The 17,073-nt window shown below is 38.6% G+C and overlaps 1 protein-coding gene across 10 annotated transcripts in view; it reads right to left on the bottom strand.

Moving 5' to 3' along the window:
• The window catches only part of dmtn (dematin actin binding protein), a 50,602-nt gene extending 34,006 nt beyond the window's left edge, over positions 1–16,596 (bottom strand). For 2 of the 10 annotated variants that reach the window (XM_066714496.1, XM_066714494.1), the window contains exon 1: positions 5,257–5,428. The gene's annotated coding sequence lies outside the window, so the exon portion shown is untranslated. The other 8 variants (XM_066714495.1, XM_066714497.1, XM_066714499.1 and 5 more) reach the window with 8 other exon arrangements.
• Positions 16,597–17,073: the final 477 nt, after the last annotated feature.

Raw genomic sequence — 17,073 nt, 5'->3', positions numbered from 1 at the left:
GTTCTATTTTCATAAACCAATAACAACCATTGATGTTGCTATCAATTTAATAGCTCAGACAGATTTTTAACAGCACAACATATTTGGATACTGTAACTGCTTCTTGATATAGCCATATCAAATCTGCTGGGGTATGACACTGGTGGTGCATTAAGAACAGAAGTATGGGTTATGTAACTAACCCCACACAATGCATTTCAAATACCTTGCTTATGTGCCAAAAGCTTCATCTTAATCCACAGTGCATGTTATCTAATGTGCTCAACTATTCAATTTTTGGGGGGTTTTGAAACCATAAAACCATGAGTAGCACACACCACAAACAACAAGAGCAAACACTTACAGACCAAAAGCAATATGGATGGTAATGTATTATTAAATACAAAAACTACAATTTGATGATAGATGAAAGTGTCATTTGTTTATTATTTTATTTTTTGCATTTTATTATACTTATCTGAATTATTATTGTACATTTTGTTCTAATTCTGGCCATGGCCATAAGTGTGCCTTTGCAATGGTGAGATGATCTTTTATATTAAACCATTTGTATACTACATTTCAGTTAGACAGTCACAGTGAAACTCACAAATATTGTATATAGTGCCACAGTACTTTCAATGCCACACACATACATACATACATGCATGCATGCATTTTTTCTGGCCACGGTGGAAAAGTACAGTCTGAACATATGTGGGCATTCTGAGCACTAATTTACTGCCACAGTGCTTTCAATTAGATTATAAAGCATCAAACCATCCACTGACCATCGTTTGGTGTCCATTAATAACTAAGTGATCCAAGGATCCTATCCAGTCTGTTTTTGAATGTTCCCAAATTTTCAGCTTCAACCACATCACTGGGGAGTTTGTTCAGATTGTGACAACTCTCTGTGTTAAGAAGTGTCTCCTGTTTTCTGTCTTGACAACCTTGAAGCCCAATTTCCATTTGTGTCCCCGGGTCCATGTGTACCTGCAGATCTGGAAAAGCTCCTCTGGTTTGATGTTGTTAATGCCTTTTCCGATTTTGAAGACTTGAATCAAGTCTCCACGTAGTCTCCTCTGTTCCAGGGTGAAAAGGTTCAGTTCCCTCAGTCTCTCCGAGTAGGACATTCCCTTCAGACCTGGAATAAGTCTAGTTGCTCTCTTCTGAACTGCCTCTAGAGCAGTGATATCTTTCTTGAAGTGTGGAGCACAGTATCCAGATGAGCTCTAACTAGTGCATTTTACAGTCTTAACATTACTTCCCTTGTTCTCAACTATACTTTTAACAATATACCCTAACATTCTGTTTGCCTTTTTTATTGCTTCCCCACATTGTTTGGAGACAGTAGGAAACAACAACAACACTTATATGTACACTTCAAAAAATATCTTATTAATTCTGAATCTGACGTCATCTTTTCTCATCAATTAATATTCCTTGTAGGCCTAATTTCAACACATACCTCTAATTAAATACACACACAGTTCTGTCTCATTATAGTGACCAGTCTAAGACAGGCCTTTGAATCAGCAGTAAGTGGGGTTGGCATTATAAAAGGAGAAGGTATAGAGAGGTAACCATTCTGATGGGAAAAATGGAGAACTGTACAAGTGGTGGTATCTTATGAAGCCCTTCTCAGAGAGTAAAACTGATTAACCAAAAGTGACACGAAGAATTGTAATTGTAGGCTACGCCCCACCTTGCCTTCCCATACAAGAAAGATCTCCTGGGATCTCCCTGGATTCCATTTCAGCTCCCAAATGCAAACACTCTAGTTTGATCTGATAATGCCTAGAGCCGCACTGAGTTCTTAATCTCATTATACATGAGCTCATCTTGTCAGACTCACATATGTGATTTCCAAGCCCTTTGGAAGCAATACTGAGTCACTGATGTTGACTTTTCATTTTGGTATTTCAAAGTTCAGGGTTGAATTTTGAAGGGATTGTTTGTATATTTGGAAATGGATAGTGCTCATCACCTCATGTTTCTTTTTCCTTTTCTTTTTTAAATACATACGGATATGCTTGTTGGCAAGGAAACATGGAGCAATTAACTTCAGATCTTCACATTTGGGATAACATCCCCCCCCCCCCCCCCCAGTTAGGAATGAGGAAGGCTGGAAGAAATCTGAGATGAGATAACTGTTCAAAACAACGGAACATGACAATCATCCTGTGCAGGCCAATTAAGTCATTTTGCCCCTCAGAAAACCTCCGCCACTCATGAAGCCTTTCTTTGAGTTAATTTTTACTGTATAGGCAATTAAAAAAGTTATGGACAAGCTTCCCTTTTCAAATACGGAAAAAAAAACAGAGCTCATGTAACAGGTGCAGGTTGAGTGTAAACCTAAGAATGCAACACAGTGGTTCAAGGATGACAACACAGTGCATTTCATGGCCCTGGTCAGATTCCTAAACTCAATCCCATGGAACCCCTGTGGGATGAACTGCTTTGTGGAAGGAAGAGCACAGAATTCTTACAGCCTTCTATGAAAGGAACAATCAGCAGCCATTAATGGCAGAGGGGTGGGAAAACACCAAATCAAATGCATTCTACACTGCTGCATCCGGATATTCACATTTTTGTCTGGATAAATCTTATATAGTTTTTGTAATAACAAATACATATATAGTTTAAATGTAAAACGAACAAAAAAAAGATTTCTCCAGCAAAAAGCACCTCTTTCAAAGAACAGCTTTTACATTACAAATATCATACACACACAATATCAGAAACCTTCATTGAATCACTGATGGGCAGAGCTTACTTCTACAGCCATATTTATCCACACTGACACTGAATGAATCCAGTGAGTACTAGTTTCCGAATACTGTACCGCATTAATATTTAACATCACTCACTTTAATGCATCTTTAAAAAGACACTGAAATCCCAATCCCAGTTCTACCTATGCAGTCAAGTCAAGTCAAGCAACTCCCATTTTGATCCCAAAATATTTCTGTACAGCATTTGAAATCAAAGATAAAACCTAACATGTGTATCCAATTGCCATACAATTCCATTCTGGCACTGATTTTTAATAGAGCAGCAACTACAAGATATAGCCTCTTAGCACACTCTTTGAAAGTACTAAAAACAGGTTAATTGTTAAGAGACACATGAAACAATTATTAGCGCTTGATTATCTAACTCAAGGGTGGACATGAGCCCTTATCTCCCCCTCTTTGTGGCGTCCACTTTCCACTCTCAGTGTCCAACCGTGTGGTCAAAATGCACATTTTGAAAAATAGATAAGGTGTCATTTAGGGCTGCAACAACTAATCGATAAAATCAATTTACGTTGATTATTAAAAATCGTTGGCAACGAATTTCATCGTCGATTAGTTTGGTATACCTGGAGTGCAGCTTCAAAAAAATATAAAAAATTAAAAAATAAAGATGGCGAACCGTGTAAGTCATCTAAAGTATGGGAGCACTTTACATTGCACACTGCAAAGAAGACCATATGCTGTAAAATGTGCAAAGCTGAACTCACAACAACGATACATGAGCACCTGAAGAGAAAACACACTGGAGTCATGATGACACAGGATGAAGATGCTCAGCATGGCAAAGGCTATTGCACTGGATCCGACACGTCATTTACAGTCTGTCATCCGAAAAGTTGGCACATTGGAACAGTTAAAACCACACTAAGTACACAGCCTTTCCCATTTCTTGAACTGGTGTCCCAGCTAACACACAACGTTGTGATAACATAAATTACATAAATTGTGGCAACATTTTGTGTTAGCTGGGCTGCGTCTTCCAAGCTACACTTGTTTATTTATTATTATTATTATACATTTTATTTATAACACACTCTTATTATACCCACGCGCTACATTCAAGCAAGAGTCAAAGCAGACACAGTAAAAAGACAGGTGATAAAGCAGTACAGTACATACAGACAAAGCAAACAAGAAAACAAGCAGGATATCTAATAAAGGGGAGCAAGCAACACAACAAGGCTAAGAGGATTTTAAAACTTGCAACTAACAGAGATCCTTAAAAAGATCATTTAAAAAAAAAGGTGATTTTTAAGAAATTTCTTTAAACTATCACATGTAGGGGTGCTGCTTACAGCCTTTCGGAAAAAATAAAATATTCTACCTACATAGTCCAGTATTGAACTGCCATTTAAGCTATTTGATGTAGAAAAGCCTGTAAACACTGAATGTCATGTGTTTTGCTCATTTTCCCTTATCTATCAAAACAGTTTAGCACCTTTCAAACTGAAGAGTAAAACAGCTTTGTGTTTTGAGAACAATGTAAAAACACACATTTCCACATATGTTTTCGATTGATTTTATAACTGCCATTTCAAGTTGTTTTAATGAGAGCATTATGCAAGATGAGGAAAAACTCAAACCTTTAGTTATTTTTAATGAAAAACTTACATTTAATGCTGGATTATTTTTATCCAATTAATCGATTGATCGAAGTAGTAATCAACAGATTCATCGATTATCAAAATAGTTTGTTGCAGCCCTAGTGTCAATTGAAATTAAAATAAATACAATAGCTTATTTAGACAGAGTTTGGGACAAAGCCTTATTAAAGGGGTTTAATAAAATATGAAATTCCAATCCTACATCTCAGTTGCACAGTTTGTTTCCACATTCCAACTCTTGAAATGGCTCTTAAATAGTGGAAAGTGTTCAAGAATGTGGCCTGTTCATACCGAGACATCAGCCTGGCTCATCCTCTGATGTCACTTCTACTCTCTCCTCTCCTAACAGCAGAGAGAGTGCAGTGTAGGCCAGACAAACAGTGACGTCTCTCTTAATAGTTGCAGTGTTCAACACGTACTTCTCAAGACTCACATGAATGCATTAGTATTCACATTAAAACATTATGCTAAAGCAATGCGGGATGTGCCAGCAAGCAGGGAAACGGAGGTATATCTTAAATATTTTTCGATTTTGTTTCTAGACTTCTTTAAGCCTGGCTCAGTAGCAATTGCCCATTGCTGTCGTATTAACTTAAATTAACTTCAGCAGATAGCTTTATAGGGACCAAAATTTGGTGGGTGCACACGCACACACACACACACCATAGCATAACTGTCACACTTTGCAGAATGAATTCCACTAAGGGTTTGCCTCTTACTATCAAGATTTCCCCTTAGCAAATCAACTCAATATTTGCTGGGAAGGCTTTAACAGCAGAATGCAAATAAAATAATAATCATATGAAAACAGGCTGAAAGTAGAAACAAGCAGACAGCTAACTCCCTCAACAAAAATAAATGACATACTTCACCTCAAAGACCTCACTCTCAGAACTGGAGAAGCAATCATTCCTGTTTAAAGAAAAAGCAATGCCAGGAGCAAAACAATGAATCCAATGAAATGGAAGGCAGTGAAATGAAATTAGCTAGTGGAAAAAAAAAAAGAAAAAAAAAGGAAACCAGACAACAAGAAAAATGTGGGTTTACTTAACAATACACATAGGTTTCCATGGCGGTGTGACCTTCTGCAGCGAACAAGGATATCCTAAGTTGAAGCAGCCAGCCCCCCCTCCCTTCCCCCTCTCCCTCTCTGCTCCTCTCCTGTCCATACCACTCCCCCACCCCAACAGAACACACTTATCTCAGCTCAGCCAGGCAGGCCAACGCCCAGAGTCCGCCACTCTGGTCGCCACGGCAACGCTCATCTCATTGGTCCCCCTGGTTCCCGTCTGCGAATACATCACCTTGGCAAGTCTACTCACTCCCCAAGGAGCACAGAGCCAGAGAGCCATGTTATGAGGCTGTATTCGCCGATAAGAACACATCAGCCCAGTCAACAGCACAGATCACCATGCTGCCCCTCTGTAGGGCTCTGTCCTCATCCTAGTCTTTCTGGCTTTTCATGCAACCAAAGGTAAATGAGACTTGCGGAGGGCTTAAACGATTTTCTTAAGCGTTTTGTTTTTGTTTTTCTAATTCGATTTCTCTTTTTGTTAAATTCACCAATACCCGGCTATAAGTGTGTTGTTGCCAAGACACTGAAGAAACAATTATGTTCAGTTTAAATTCCAGATCTTTAAGGGTATCCAGCCCATGTCCTGCTGAACACAGCCCGTCGGGCAGGTTTTATAGGTCACTCAAATCATCAACTTAAAACTTATAAAGACAGATGATTTTTTGCCAAAATCAGCCATTTTACAGATCATTTAGAATACATACCTGAACTGCTGTGAAGCACCAGGAGTCATCTACAAAAAACACCTTCCATATTGTAGAAATTTATCAAAAACACCATCTTTCCCTTTGACTAGCATTCCAACTTAAATTCCAAAGCACTAAAATGAAGGGAGGGGAAACGTAGTTTAAAAAGTGTTCTGTGCAACAGGCAAACAAATGACTTACTTTGATCATTGATGATCAAAGTTGGTGGCTTGGGGTGACCCATAAAACTCAACTGGACTACGGTTTGGGGAGCACTGCTGTAAGGGAAGTCCTGCTGATTTGGTGCCACCGGTTGTACACTATTTGAGTTTTCTGTCCTGTAGGGTTGGTGCTAGCCGTCTGTGATCACATTGCGTGTGCGCTCTGCTCTCTAATCACTCTCCCCAGGCTCACAGGGGTTGTGTCAGCTGGCTGGGAGAGATGTGCGCAGCATGAGTGTTTGCCTCATTAACATGGAAAACCACAGCAACTACCCACAAACACTCTCATTTCCACCGATTGGGTTTAAGCAACCTGGTGTGTCGCACTCCCTTTCCACACAGCAAATCTGCATGGGCATAACTTTAGCACTTGCACGTCAAAAGGAGAGGGGTGGCCTCAACTTGGGGGAATCTGTACCTGCCTACGAACGAGGGAGAAAGTGTCCCAGCTTTTTTTTCTTTATTTTGATGAATTTCTCTACAGCTGTAACAGAGTAGTTCCATCTTTGCAGGGGATTCTTGTAGTACTCATGCAGTGGGTTGGAGCTTAGACCGTCTGATCCAATTTCAGGGGGCTAAAGCTTAATTCCTTTCTTACCCGTGAATGTAGAAAGCAAGTGGTCTGCCGTATATGGTTGATCCCTAAACCCCAGGCTGCATGTCTTGCTTGTAAGAGTTCAGCAGTCAGCTGGAGCAAATTCCCTCATTTAAAATTTAACATTTTCATTGAGGACATTACATGGTGGGGGAAGCAAACCCATTATGATGGTGATGGTGACCACTTCATAAGATCGTGTCAGAATGCAAATCAAACCAACTCAGGAACACTCACTGGACTTCACCCTGAAAGAACGAATACGCCCAGGTAGCTATAACAGCAACGTTTCCACATTGGCAAGCACAAGCTCCCCAATTCACAATTCCCACAACACAAAGGGCCTGCAGCCATACAGAGACCTGAATCATGAAGCAACTGACAAAAACTCTTTCCAGGCCTCAGTAAACTGCAGTAGAAAAAACAAAACAAAACAAAAACTGGGTACCGTTAGCCAATGAATCAACACAACATTACATGGTTGCCTCGCAGGGCCCTTTGGAAACCATTAATACTGACAATACTAATAAAGATAAGATAGCGTTGCAGGCCAGTCTCTAAGGCTGAGCAAGTCTCTTGCATACTCTTTCACTTAATGTTAAGCAATTAGTTAAATAATAATAAACTAATCCCTTACCTTCAATACCCCTGGAAGACACCCAGGGCCTGATATGACCAATATTCTTGCATTTAGGCTAGGAGAATTTTAAATACAAAGTGAGAAAGTTAAGCTCTTCCATTTAAGATATTTAATCCCTCTGACGCACAAACAGGCGTCTACCTTTCCTGTTATACCAGGTACGATTACTAAGAGTGTAAAACCTTAGCAACCAATGAAAATTTAAAAATTGCCACCACATCCAATCCAATTTTTCAATCTCCAAAGACATAACTCCCACCTTCCCCCCCCCTGCTTTTTTGTTTTCATTGTAATGCACCAATTACTCTGCCTGATATCACATTTATACTGCTTCATTTTCACTTTACTTTATAGCATATTTACAATCCCATTTTCATGTCTCAAATTAGTTTTCACAAAGCATGAATGCATCTTGAATATCATTACAATTTCTGTCGGGAACTCTCTGCTGAAATTCAACCTCTTACATGATCTCTCGTCGCATCATTTTTTCCTTTCTGTCCCACATTAAGCACTACACATATTTCTGGCCTTTGACAGGCTTTTGTTCTTCAACACTGACAAAAATACACTATGGTTTTATATGGCAGGCTTCCAAAACCTACACTATTATATACATTGCTAACATTTCACAAAAATGGTTAGGTACCATGTATGCAATTTTACTTTTCATTACTGTGGAACTTAAGTCCAGTGTCATCACTGTCCAGATGTCATTTTCAATTAATTGCATCTTATCTTGCTATTCTTATAGAATAACATAAATAAACTTACCATCAAGTATTATCCACAGATGGTGAGGTAGAATGTTCTTTTTTTACCACAATACCTTTCTCTTTAAGCTACATAATGTACACAGTATTTTATTGCTTTATTTCATACTGCAAGTACAAATTTCTGATTCAATTACTAGAGTAATGAGTGGAGACCATTGTCACTGCAAACATGACTCAGAGGATAAGACAACCACCAACTCACCACCTCCACTTTATAACAGTACAAAGTGGCCAACATTAACACCCACATTGACTTTTGAGCCAAGGACCCCACAATACAAACAGCTGCAAAAAAAGCCACCTAGTTTTAACTTTATAGAGATCAATACAATACCCTTGTATGGTACAGGTGAAAAGTTAATTAGCTGAGCAATTCCTCATAATGTTGGCATGTAATCTTAAAATGAGGGCCATTGTCTATTGCTGAAAAACACGGTCTTGTTTAGTTGTAAGAATGCGTTTATCAACACATTGGCCTAAATCGAGATTTCGGGTCTGAAAGGGACAAAAAAGAGAAAGTTGTCCTTCGAAAGATACACTGCAGGCATTTGCAGAGAAAGGTCTAGAATACTAAATAATTAAATCCAAACTTAAAATATTTTCTTAATGCAGAGATTTGACATCATAATCTTCTAGAGGGAGTGTTTTAGGACAGAGCAAAACGGAGAAACCAGAGCATCCAGGACACTGGCACATTAAGGACAGAGAGGTTACTGTTGTTGTTTATTTAAAACAAGACATCAGATAATTCAATTAGTCTGAGGCAAGCAATTTGGTGCATTTCAAGCTGAATGGGAGACAGCCTTTTAGCAAATATTTCAGACTAGAAATAAGACAAGGATCAAATCTAATGATTAATTAATCCCATCAAGGTTGCAGACCCAATAACTAGGTACACAAAATCTGCCAGACAATCAAAATAAAATTAGAGCAATATGTATATACATATGTAATATATATGTAACATATGTAACATAATATATATATATATATATATATATATATATATATATATATATATACACTCACCTAAAGGATTATTAGGAACACCTGTTCAATTTCTCATTAATGCAATTATCTAACCAACCAATCACATTGCAGTTGCTTCAATGCATTTAGGGGTGTGGTCCTGGTCAAGACAATCTCCTGAACTCCAAACTGAATGTCTGAATGGGAAAGAAAGGTGATTTAATCAATTTTGAGCGTGGCATGGTTGTTGGTGCCAGACGGGCCGGTCTGAGTATTTCACAATCTGCTCAGTTACTGGGATTTTCACGCACAACCATTTCTAGGGTTTACAAAGAATGGTGTGAAAAGGGAAAAACATCCAGTATGCGGCAGTCCTGTGGGCGAAAATGCCTTGTTGATGCTAGAGGTCAGAGGAGAATGGGCCGACTGATTCAAGCTGATAGAAGAGCAACTTTGACTGAAATAACCACTCGTTACAACCGAGGTATGCAGCAAAGCATTTGTGAAGCCACAACACGTACAACCTTGAGGCGGATGGGCTACAACAGCAGAAGACCCCACCGGGTACCACTCATCTCCACTACAAATAGGAAAAAGAGGCTACAATTTGCACAAGCTCACCAAAATTGGACAGTTGAAGACTGGAAAAATGTTGCCTGGTCTGATGAGTCTCGATTTCTGTTGAGACATTCAGATGGTAGAGTCAGAATTTGGTGTAAACAGAATGAGAACATGGATCCAACATGCCTTGTTACCACTGTGCAGGCTGATGGTGGTGGTGTAATGGTGTGGGGGATGTTTTCTTGGCACACTTTAGGCCCCTTAGTGCCAATTGGGCATCGTTTAAATGCCACGGCCTACCTGAGCATTGTTTCTGACCATGTCCATCCCTTTATAACCACCATGTACCCATCCTCTGATGGCTACTTCCAGCAGGATAATGCACCATGTCACAAACGTCGAATCATTTCAAATTGGTTTCTTGAACATGATAATGAGTTCACTGTACTAAACTGGCCCCCACAGTCACCAGATCTCAACCCAATAGAGCATCTTTGGGATGTGGTGGAACAGGAGCTTCGTGCCCTGGATGTGCATCCCACAAATCTCCATCAACTGCAAGATGCTATCCTATCTATATATGGGCCAACATTTCTAAAGAATGCTTTCAGCACCTTGTTGAATCAATGCCACGTAGAATTAAGGCAGTTCTGAAGGCGAAAGGGGGTCAAACACAGTATTAGTATGGTGTTCCTAATAATCCTTTAGGTGAGTGTATATATATATATATATATATATATATATATACACAGTTAGGTCCATAAACATTTGGACAGTGACACAATTGTCATAATTTTGGCTCTGTACGCCACCACAATGGATTTTAAAGGAAACAATCAAGATGTGCTTTAAGTGTAGACTTTCATCTTTAATTTGAGGTTACATCCAAATTGGGTGAACGGTGCAGCGCATATTTTATCATAAATTAGCAACCATCAAGAGTTTTGAGCATTTGTGTATACACTACCAAAGCTCTGACCATTGGTTTACTTTGTCCCTTTTCACACTTGCTAAAATGAAAAGTTTTGCTACCCTGTTCCAGCAAGGTTTTATGGGTCTATTAAGGTTATCAGCTAAATTGGACCTAGAAAATGGGTTCAAGAGTTCTGTAAAGTGAATAATTAGTTCAGCTCAAAGGCAATTAGTGTCTAAATTGTATTTTCTTTCTTTCTTATGGTGAAAAATTATCATTTGTATCATAATTCCTTACTGTTAAATTAGGCTAAATAAATGAAACGAGATTGAGTTTCAGTGCATATTATTACACAAATAAAACTAGGTATCTTTGGATGAAAATGCCTGTTAAATATTGGGCTATAAAATGTATATTGCAAGATCTGCACATGCAGTGTAACTGAACCCCATAATGACCAAGATGCCAGCAGAGATACACTACACTGAGAGGGGTAAGGACAGGTTCAGACAGTGAGATCAGACAAGAGATTTTCCTTCAATCCCTTCTTGTGAATTATATATTAGGACATGTCTACTCCCCAACTCCGGCTCTAAGAGGTTGGTATCTTTGGTTTTTAAAAGTCACCATACTTATTACCTGTAAGGCCTTTCAAATGATGGTACTTGTGATCAGTATGTCAACATTTTGTAGCCATAAAAGCAGAAGCACTGTAGCCTTTTAGTTTGTGGGATACAATCTGAGTGATTGGGGTAATATGCAGACAAGAGCTCAGAAATAATTTTCAGCTGAAGCAAGAAATTATGATATAAACATAATATGGCATTCAGGCCCAATAATTATTAAAAGGGGAAGCTTATGTTTTCCATAGGAAAGTTATCCACTTCATATCACACACCACTATAACACCAGTTAAGATGATTACAAAAAAATTTACAAAAAAAAAGGGTGTGCAATGAGTTTATGAAATTACCAGTAACATTTGGAATGTGTTACTGATACTTCTGGTATAGCCTATACATGGACATGTTTATTGAGTGGCCACAGGAAACCGTTTTCTGTTACAAAGCAATATCTGGCATGTAGTGTCATAAAAGGCTCATATGAATATGAGATATGCATCTCTTTTCTAATGAAAAACATAACTACAGTATTAATGTATATGTTCACATTAATTTAACTGGGAATTACATTTTTGGACTGTGAAAAAGCTTCCATATTTGATGTGGGAAAATACATCTGTATTTGTTAAATGCAAAGCAAATCACACAAGTTCTTTTTCTGACCAATGATTCTGTGAGTGAACTGCATTCCTTATTAAAACTCTTCCCTTTCACAAATTTTCAAGCCTCTCATCAAATATGCCCACCTGAAAAATAAACACTCAGTAATACACTGCCAATCTGGTAGACTTAAGGACTGAGGGCTCTTCTGAAATGTCTACACCTGGTGTATATGTTTCAATCCCTTGAACCATTCATGTATCTCTAATAAAATAGATAATTGTTGCATAAGCCTGTCAATGCATAATGGAATCTTTCCCATAATCCATTACATAGAAGACATCAAGTCTATAACCTGCTCAAGTGGGAAATGGTGAAATTGAGACCAGTATCAATGTGCTGGAGACATTCTCCTCAGGACAGTGTACCTAGACCCAGGATGTGTCTTGGTAACATTTTAGATTTATGCATTTAAACATTTAAATTATAAAAAACATTTACTGGAAGAGTTATTAAAGCTTTTAAGCTTAACTGACTTCCATACCGAACGTGACTTAAACAACTCATATCTGTCCCAACTACAGCATGTAGATTGCTGGGGGGAAAAAAAATGTTTTCAAGGAGGCTATATTTAAATTAGCCTTTGGTGTGTATCGATCTAGCCCAATTGAATGACTTTTTGCAAACTCAATGTGCAAATTAAAAGGATTTCATAGACCTGTGTGCTCCAGCTCCATGCTGAATGGTCAACTGCATGGTCAACCATCCCTTAGATCGAAGCACACTGCATTTGGAGTTGTAATTTAAAACAGAATTTGGTGCAAATTATTATTATTTATTTATTGGCAGACACCCTTATCCAAATGGAAAATCTGCAACCTCTAAAGTGGGTAGTTCTTTCTCATGCTCAAACTTTCTTTGCTAATTCTACTTCAGTTAATGGTCCACACACACCATCTTCAAATCTGTGAGTCAATTATTAACCTGAGCAATGCTGCAATCAAAACAAAAATAAATGTACATGGCATCAAGGTACATGTCACCTTCTGACATTACATCTTGATAAGTTATACAGGCTGGGTAATAACTAGGTTCCTTCATACAGATGGGATGATGGAATTTTTGACATTACACTGAACCCATAAGTGAATAACACAAGCTAGGAAACATTCCTCTAAGGAAGCTGTAGACGGGGGAAGAACTTCCTGTTTCTTTCATAGATACTGGAAAATACAGCTTTCAAAAATACATAATTGGGATTCCATCATTTATACACCAGGTCATCCTGACAACTCTGTAACTGATGTCAAACACAACTTCAGCATTGTTATGGGTTCAGTAAGGCAATTCCTTTTCAGTTGTGCCAATCCTAATTTTAAAATAGTATCTGAGTTTTTTTTCCTCTACTTTCAAAATATATAATAACTAAGGACCTGCACTTTGTATGACTTGGATTTTTAAACTTTTAAAATTATTTCAGTCTTGCAAAATGCAGGGCCTCATAATATTCAGTTCTATTTGCATATAGTATAGCGCCCTTCACAACAAAATGCTAATGATCGCTTCACATAGTGAAAAGAAACAAGAACAATATTAGACACAGAGGAGAGAAAAAAAAACTCCTTTAGAATATCAGCAACTGTTATAGGATAAAAAAATCTAAATAATCTGTGGGGGCCCATGGATTAAGGCCTAGGCCTAATGATTACCCTCCCTCCAAATAAATAAAACACATTTTCTTATTCGTCTTAGTGTTGGTTGTTCACTTTATTGCCTCCTGAATCTGATTAAACCTAATGATTACTAATTAGAAATGCAACTGCATTGAATTATAGCTCAGTGGAAAAATTTAAATTAAGTAGCAAACTAGCCTACATCTGCAGTGCATGCTCGAGGTGAGCACAAGTACAGGAATGTTTCATAACCAAGAATATGGGGGAAGATAACTGAGCACTAAAGTATTCAGGGCGGCAGGACTTGCAGATAGAGCTTTAATGAACCAGCAACACTGGCTTCTAGAAATCACTTCTGTGCCCACACAGGGTTCTCTGGCAGTGTGAAATAGGAGAGAGAACATACACAGAGATTGCTGTAGGCAGGAGTTTACCATCACTCTGCAGCACTGAGTGGCTCTTCCACATGGTAATTCAGCTATGTAGGTGAAGGATACAGTATTCTGCATTTCAAAGCTTAAGCGTTGAGTTTAAGTCAGTGAGGACTGCTTAAGAATGCCTACATTATACACACCTGGGATATGCATAAACCATATGCCAGAAACAGACAAATAAACACTAGAGGCACATTATATAGTTTGTAATATGTCTTGTTTCTTCAATAAACACAATAATGTACAACTTCAATTGAACTTGCTGGATCAGCCAATAAAGATAACCATGTTTAGAGGGAGGCTGTGTCTCGGAAGTGTATTGGCAGTGTTGTGTAAAGTGATCCTGCTGCCCAACGTGGAATATCATCAGTCAAGGACAAATGAGAGCAATAGGACAAGGACGGCTTATACTACATTGAATGTGTCTGAGACAGGCTTGAGAAAACGAGACTGCTGTTGTTTAGGCCAGTATAGGTTATAAATGTTGCAGGATTCCATATTTCAGTGATGGATATTTACCATATTTGCAGTGAAACTGCATAGACTTATAAAGCAGTTATTCTGCACACTTTATGAGGGCGGTTTGCAAAAGGGCCTACAGCTCGTACAATGTGAAACAGATAACACAGCTGAATCACCTTGGGAGCTGAAATCCTCTACTCCTGATCTGAGAGAAGAGAGGCACAGATCACTGCTGTCACCTATATAGCTCCAGAACTCAGAACTGAGGCAATGGGAGACTCAGAAGATATTGATTAGACTGTAACTATGGTACACTGTGCATACAAGTGTGAAATATACACTGAGCTGCCCACACTGAGCTCCAGTTGCTAGGCATGTGCATCACACACAGAAACAATTAGGATTTTCAATGACTAGCTCGACTAAGCAACATGAAAATGACATTTCTGTTGTTTGCAACACCCAGGTTAGCGCACAGGGATATATTGCCCATGTGCAAGGTGTAACCTGCTGCCATAAAAAGCAACATCAAAACAGATTACATAAAAGACATTACAGGATACAGTGTTGCACTAACAACCATATATCCCCAGATGAATAGAGGAGACCAAGAAGTAGCTTTAGGAAAAGAAAAACTTGCCAATGCAAGATGATTCCTTCAAACACAAACAAGGCAATTGGTATTTAAGTTCCAAATAAGTGGAAAAGAAATAATAGTTTCCTTGAAAGAAAATGCTCCTTCTTTCCCCCATGCAAGTTGATACACAACCAGAAAATATACAGGAACTTAATAGTTCAGAGAAAACATGGCAGGGAGTAGAATGGTAGAAAAGTTGAAAATCTTATCAATTACAATTTTTAAAACACAAAACACCTAAAAACAGTAGGAAATAAATACAAACCGCAATGTTCATGAGGTACGAAGTCAAAAAGGTAACTTTTCATTTGCTATTCTGTAATTCAATATTGGCAATGCATGAGGAGGAAATACAATACACTCAAGGACGTTCCCAATATAATTTTAATAAATGAAAAATGCTTCCCAAAGTAAATGTTTCAAATAAGCTTCTTATGCTGCTGCGGATGAAGGAAAATGACCCATGCAGGTGTCTATCCCAACCCTCTTTTAATGATGTGCGTCATTTTGTTTGATTTATTGTATTCAACTATTCACCTTATTTTTAAGAACACATACACATCGCATCGAACAGCCAAGGCCAGGCAACATCCATTCAGCACACGTGTATCAGCTGCGCAGCTGTAAAGAAAACATGCCTAAACATATAAGGGATTTTTTATTATGTTTTTGGTACAACGGGGTACATCTACTCTGCCCCTGTAGTCTGTCACTGTGTGCATCCATTTCATATTTGCATGTTCATCCTTGACGGGCATGGGACCCTCATGCTTTAATGCAAACCAAATACACCCTTTTTTGTAGTCTTTAATTCTTCCCCCACAAGAAATACACACGCGTGTGCCACGTTTCAATACATTGAAATGAATAACCTTGTTTCTGCAAAAGCAGGTAATTAAACGCCACCGCGCGTGTTGTTTACGCCGGTTCAAATCAATGATAAACGCGGCTGTCAAATTCAGTGAAATTGGGATTATAATGCTAATCTGTGGAAATCATGGATAATTTAACAAGCAAAGCGCACGTCCCTGCACCATATGATTAAAATACCTATATGCAAAATCATTAATATTACAATTGCGCTTACCTTTCGCACCTGGAAATAGCGTCCTCCTGCACACACAATCCCCGTCTTCCCCTTCTTCAGTAACCCAGCGAGCTAATCCCTTTTGTTTTTCAATCCCCACAGACTATCAATTTTGGTTTACAATAAAGCCAAATCCCCCCCACCCCACCCCCCGTTCAATTCAGTTACACAGAGAGTATGCCCGTTTCGGCTGGCAACTAATCTACACTGGTTTGCCTGTACTGTAGCCGGAGCCAGGCTGCTCTATTTTGATAGCAGCAATGTGCATCTCTACTGTTGCTGCCTCCTGCACATCTGGTGCAATCCATTCTCGGTAGCGGGGGTACTCTGGAAACATGACATTGCAATATTTTGCACTAAAACCGTGAATGAGAAACCAAAAGACTTATACTTTAGGGTACTAAACAGACCGTCGATGTCCAGTTTAAGACATATCGTTGCCATTTGAAAGTGCGCTTCCACCAAATGAGCTTTAGTGTATCTTCACGTTGTATATACTGAACGTATATTAAGAATAATATCATACTGACTGGTCGGATCACTCCTGTTTACGTTGTTAAGATACATATTTTAATTGCAGGCAACACGTGCGGAGATTTTACACCCAAACCACGTCAAATAAACATTAAATAACGTCTTTTCTGGAAAACAGGATGTAAAGGATGCTGTACTTTGTAGGCGACAAATGTTTCCAGATTGTTCAAATTGTAATGAAAAGGATCAAAACAAATAGTACT

The sequence above is a fragment of the Amia ocellicauda genome, chromosome 9, assembly GCF_036373705.1.
Source record: "Amia ocellicauda isolate fAmiCal2 chromosome 9, fAmiCal2.hap1, whole genome shotgun sequence".
Lineage (NCBI taxonomy): Eukaryota > Metazoa > Chordata > Actinopteri > Amiiformes > Amiidae > Amia > Amia ocellicauda.
The sequence above is the reverse complement of the archived record's forward strand: the minus strand, read 5'-3'. Positions and strand labels throughout refer to the sequence as shown.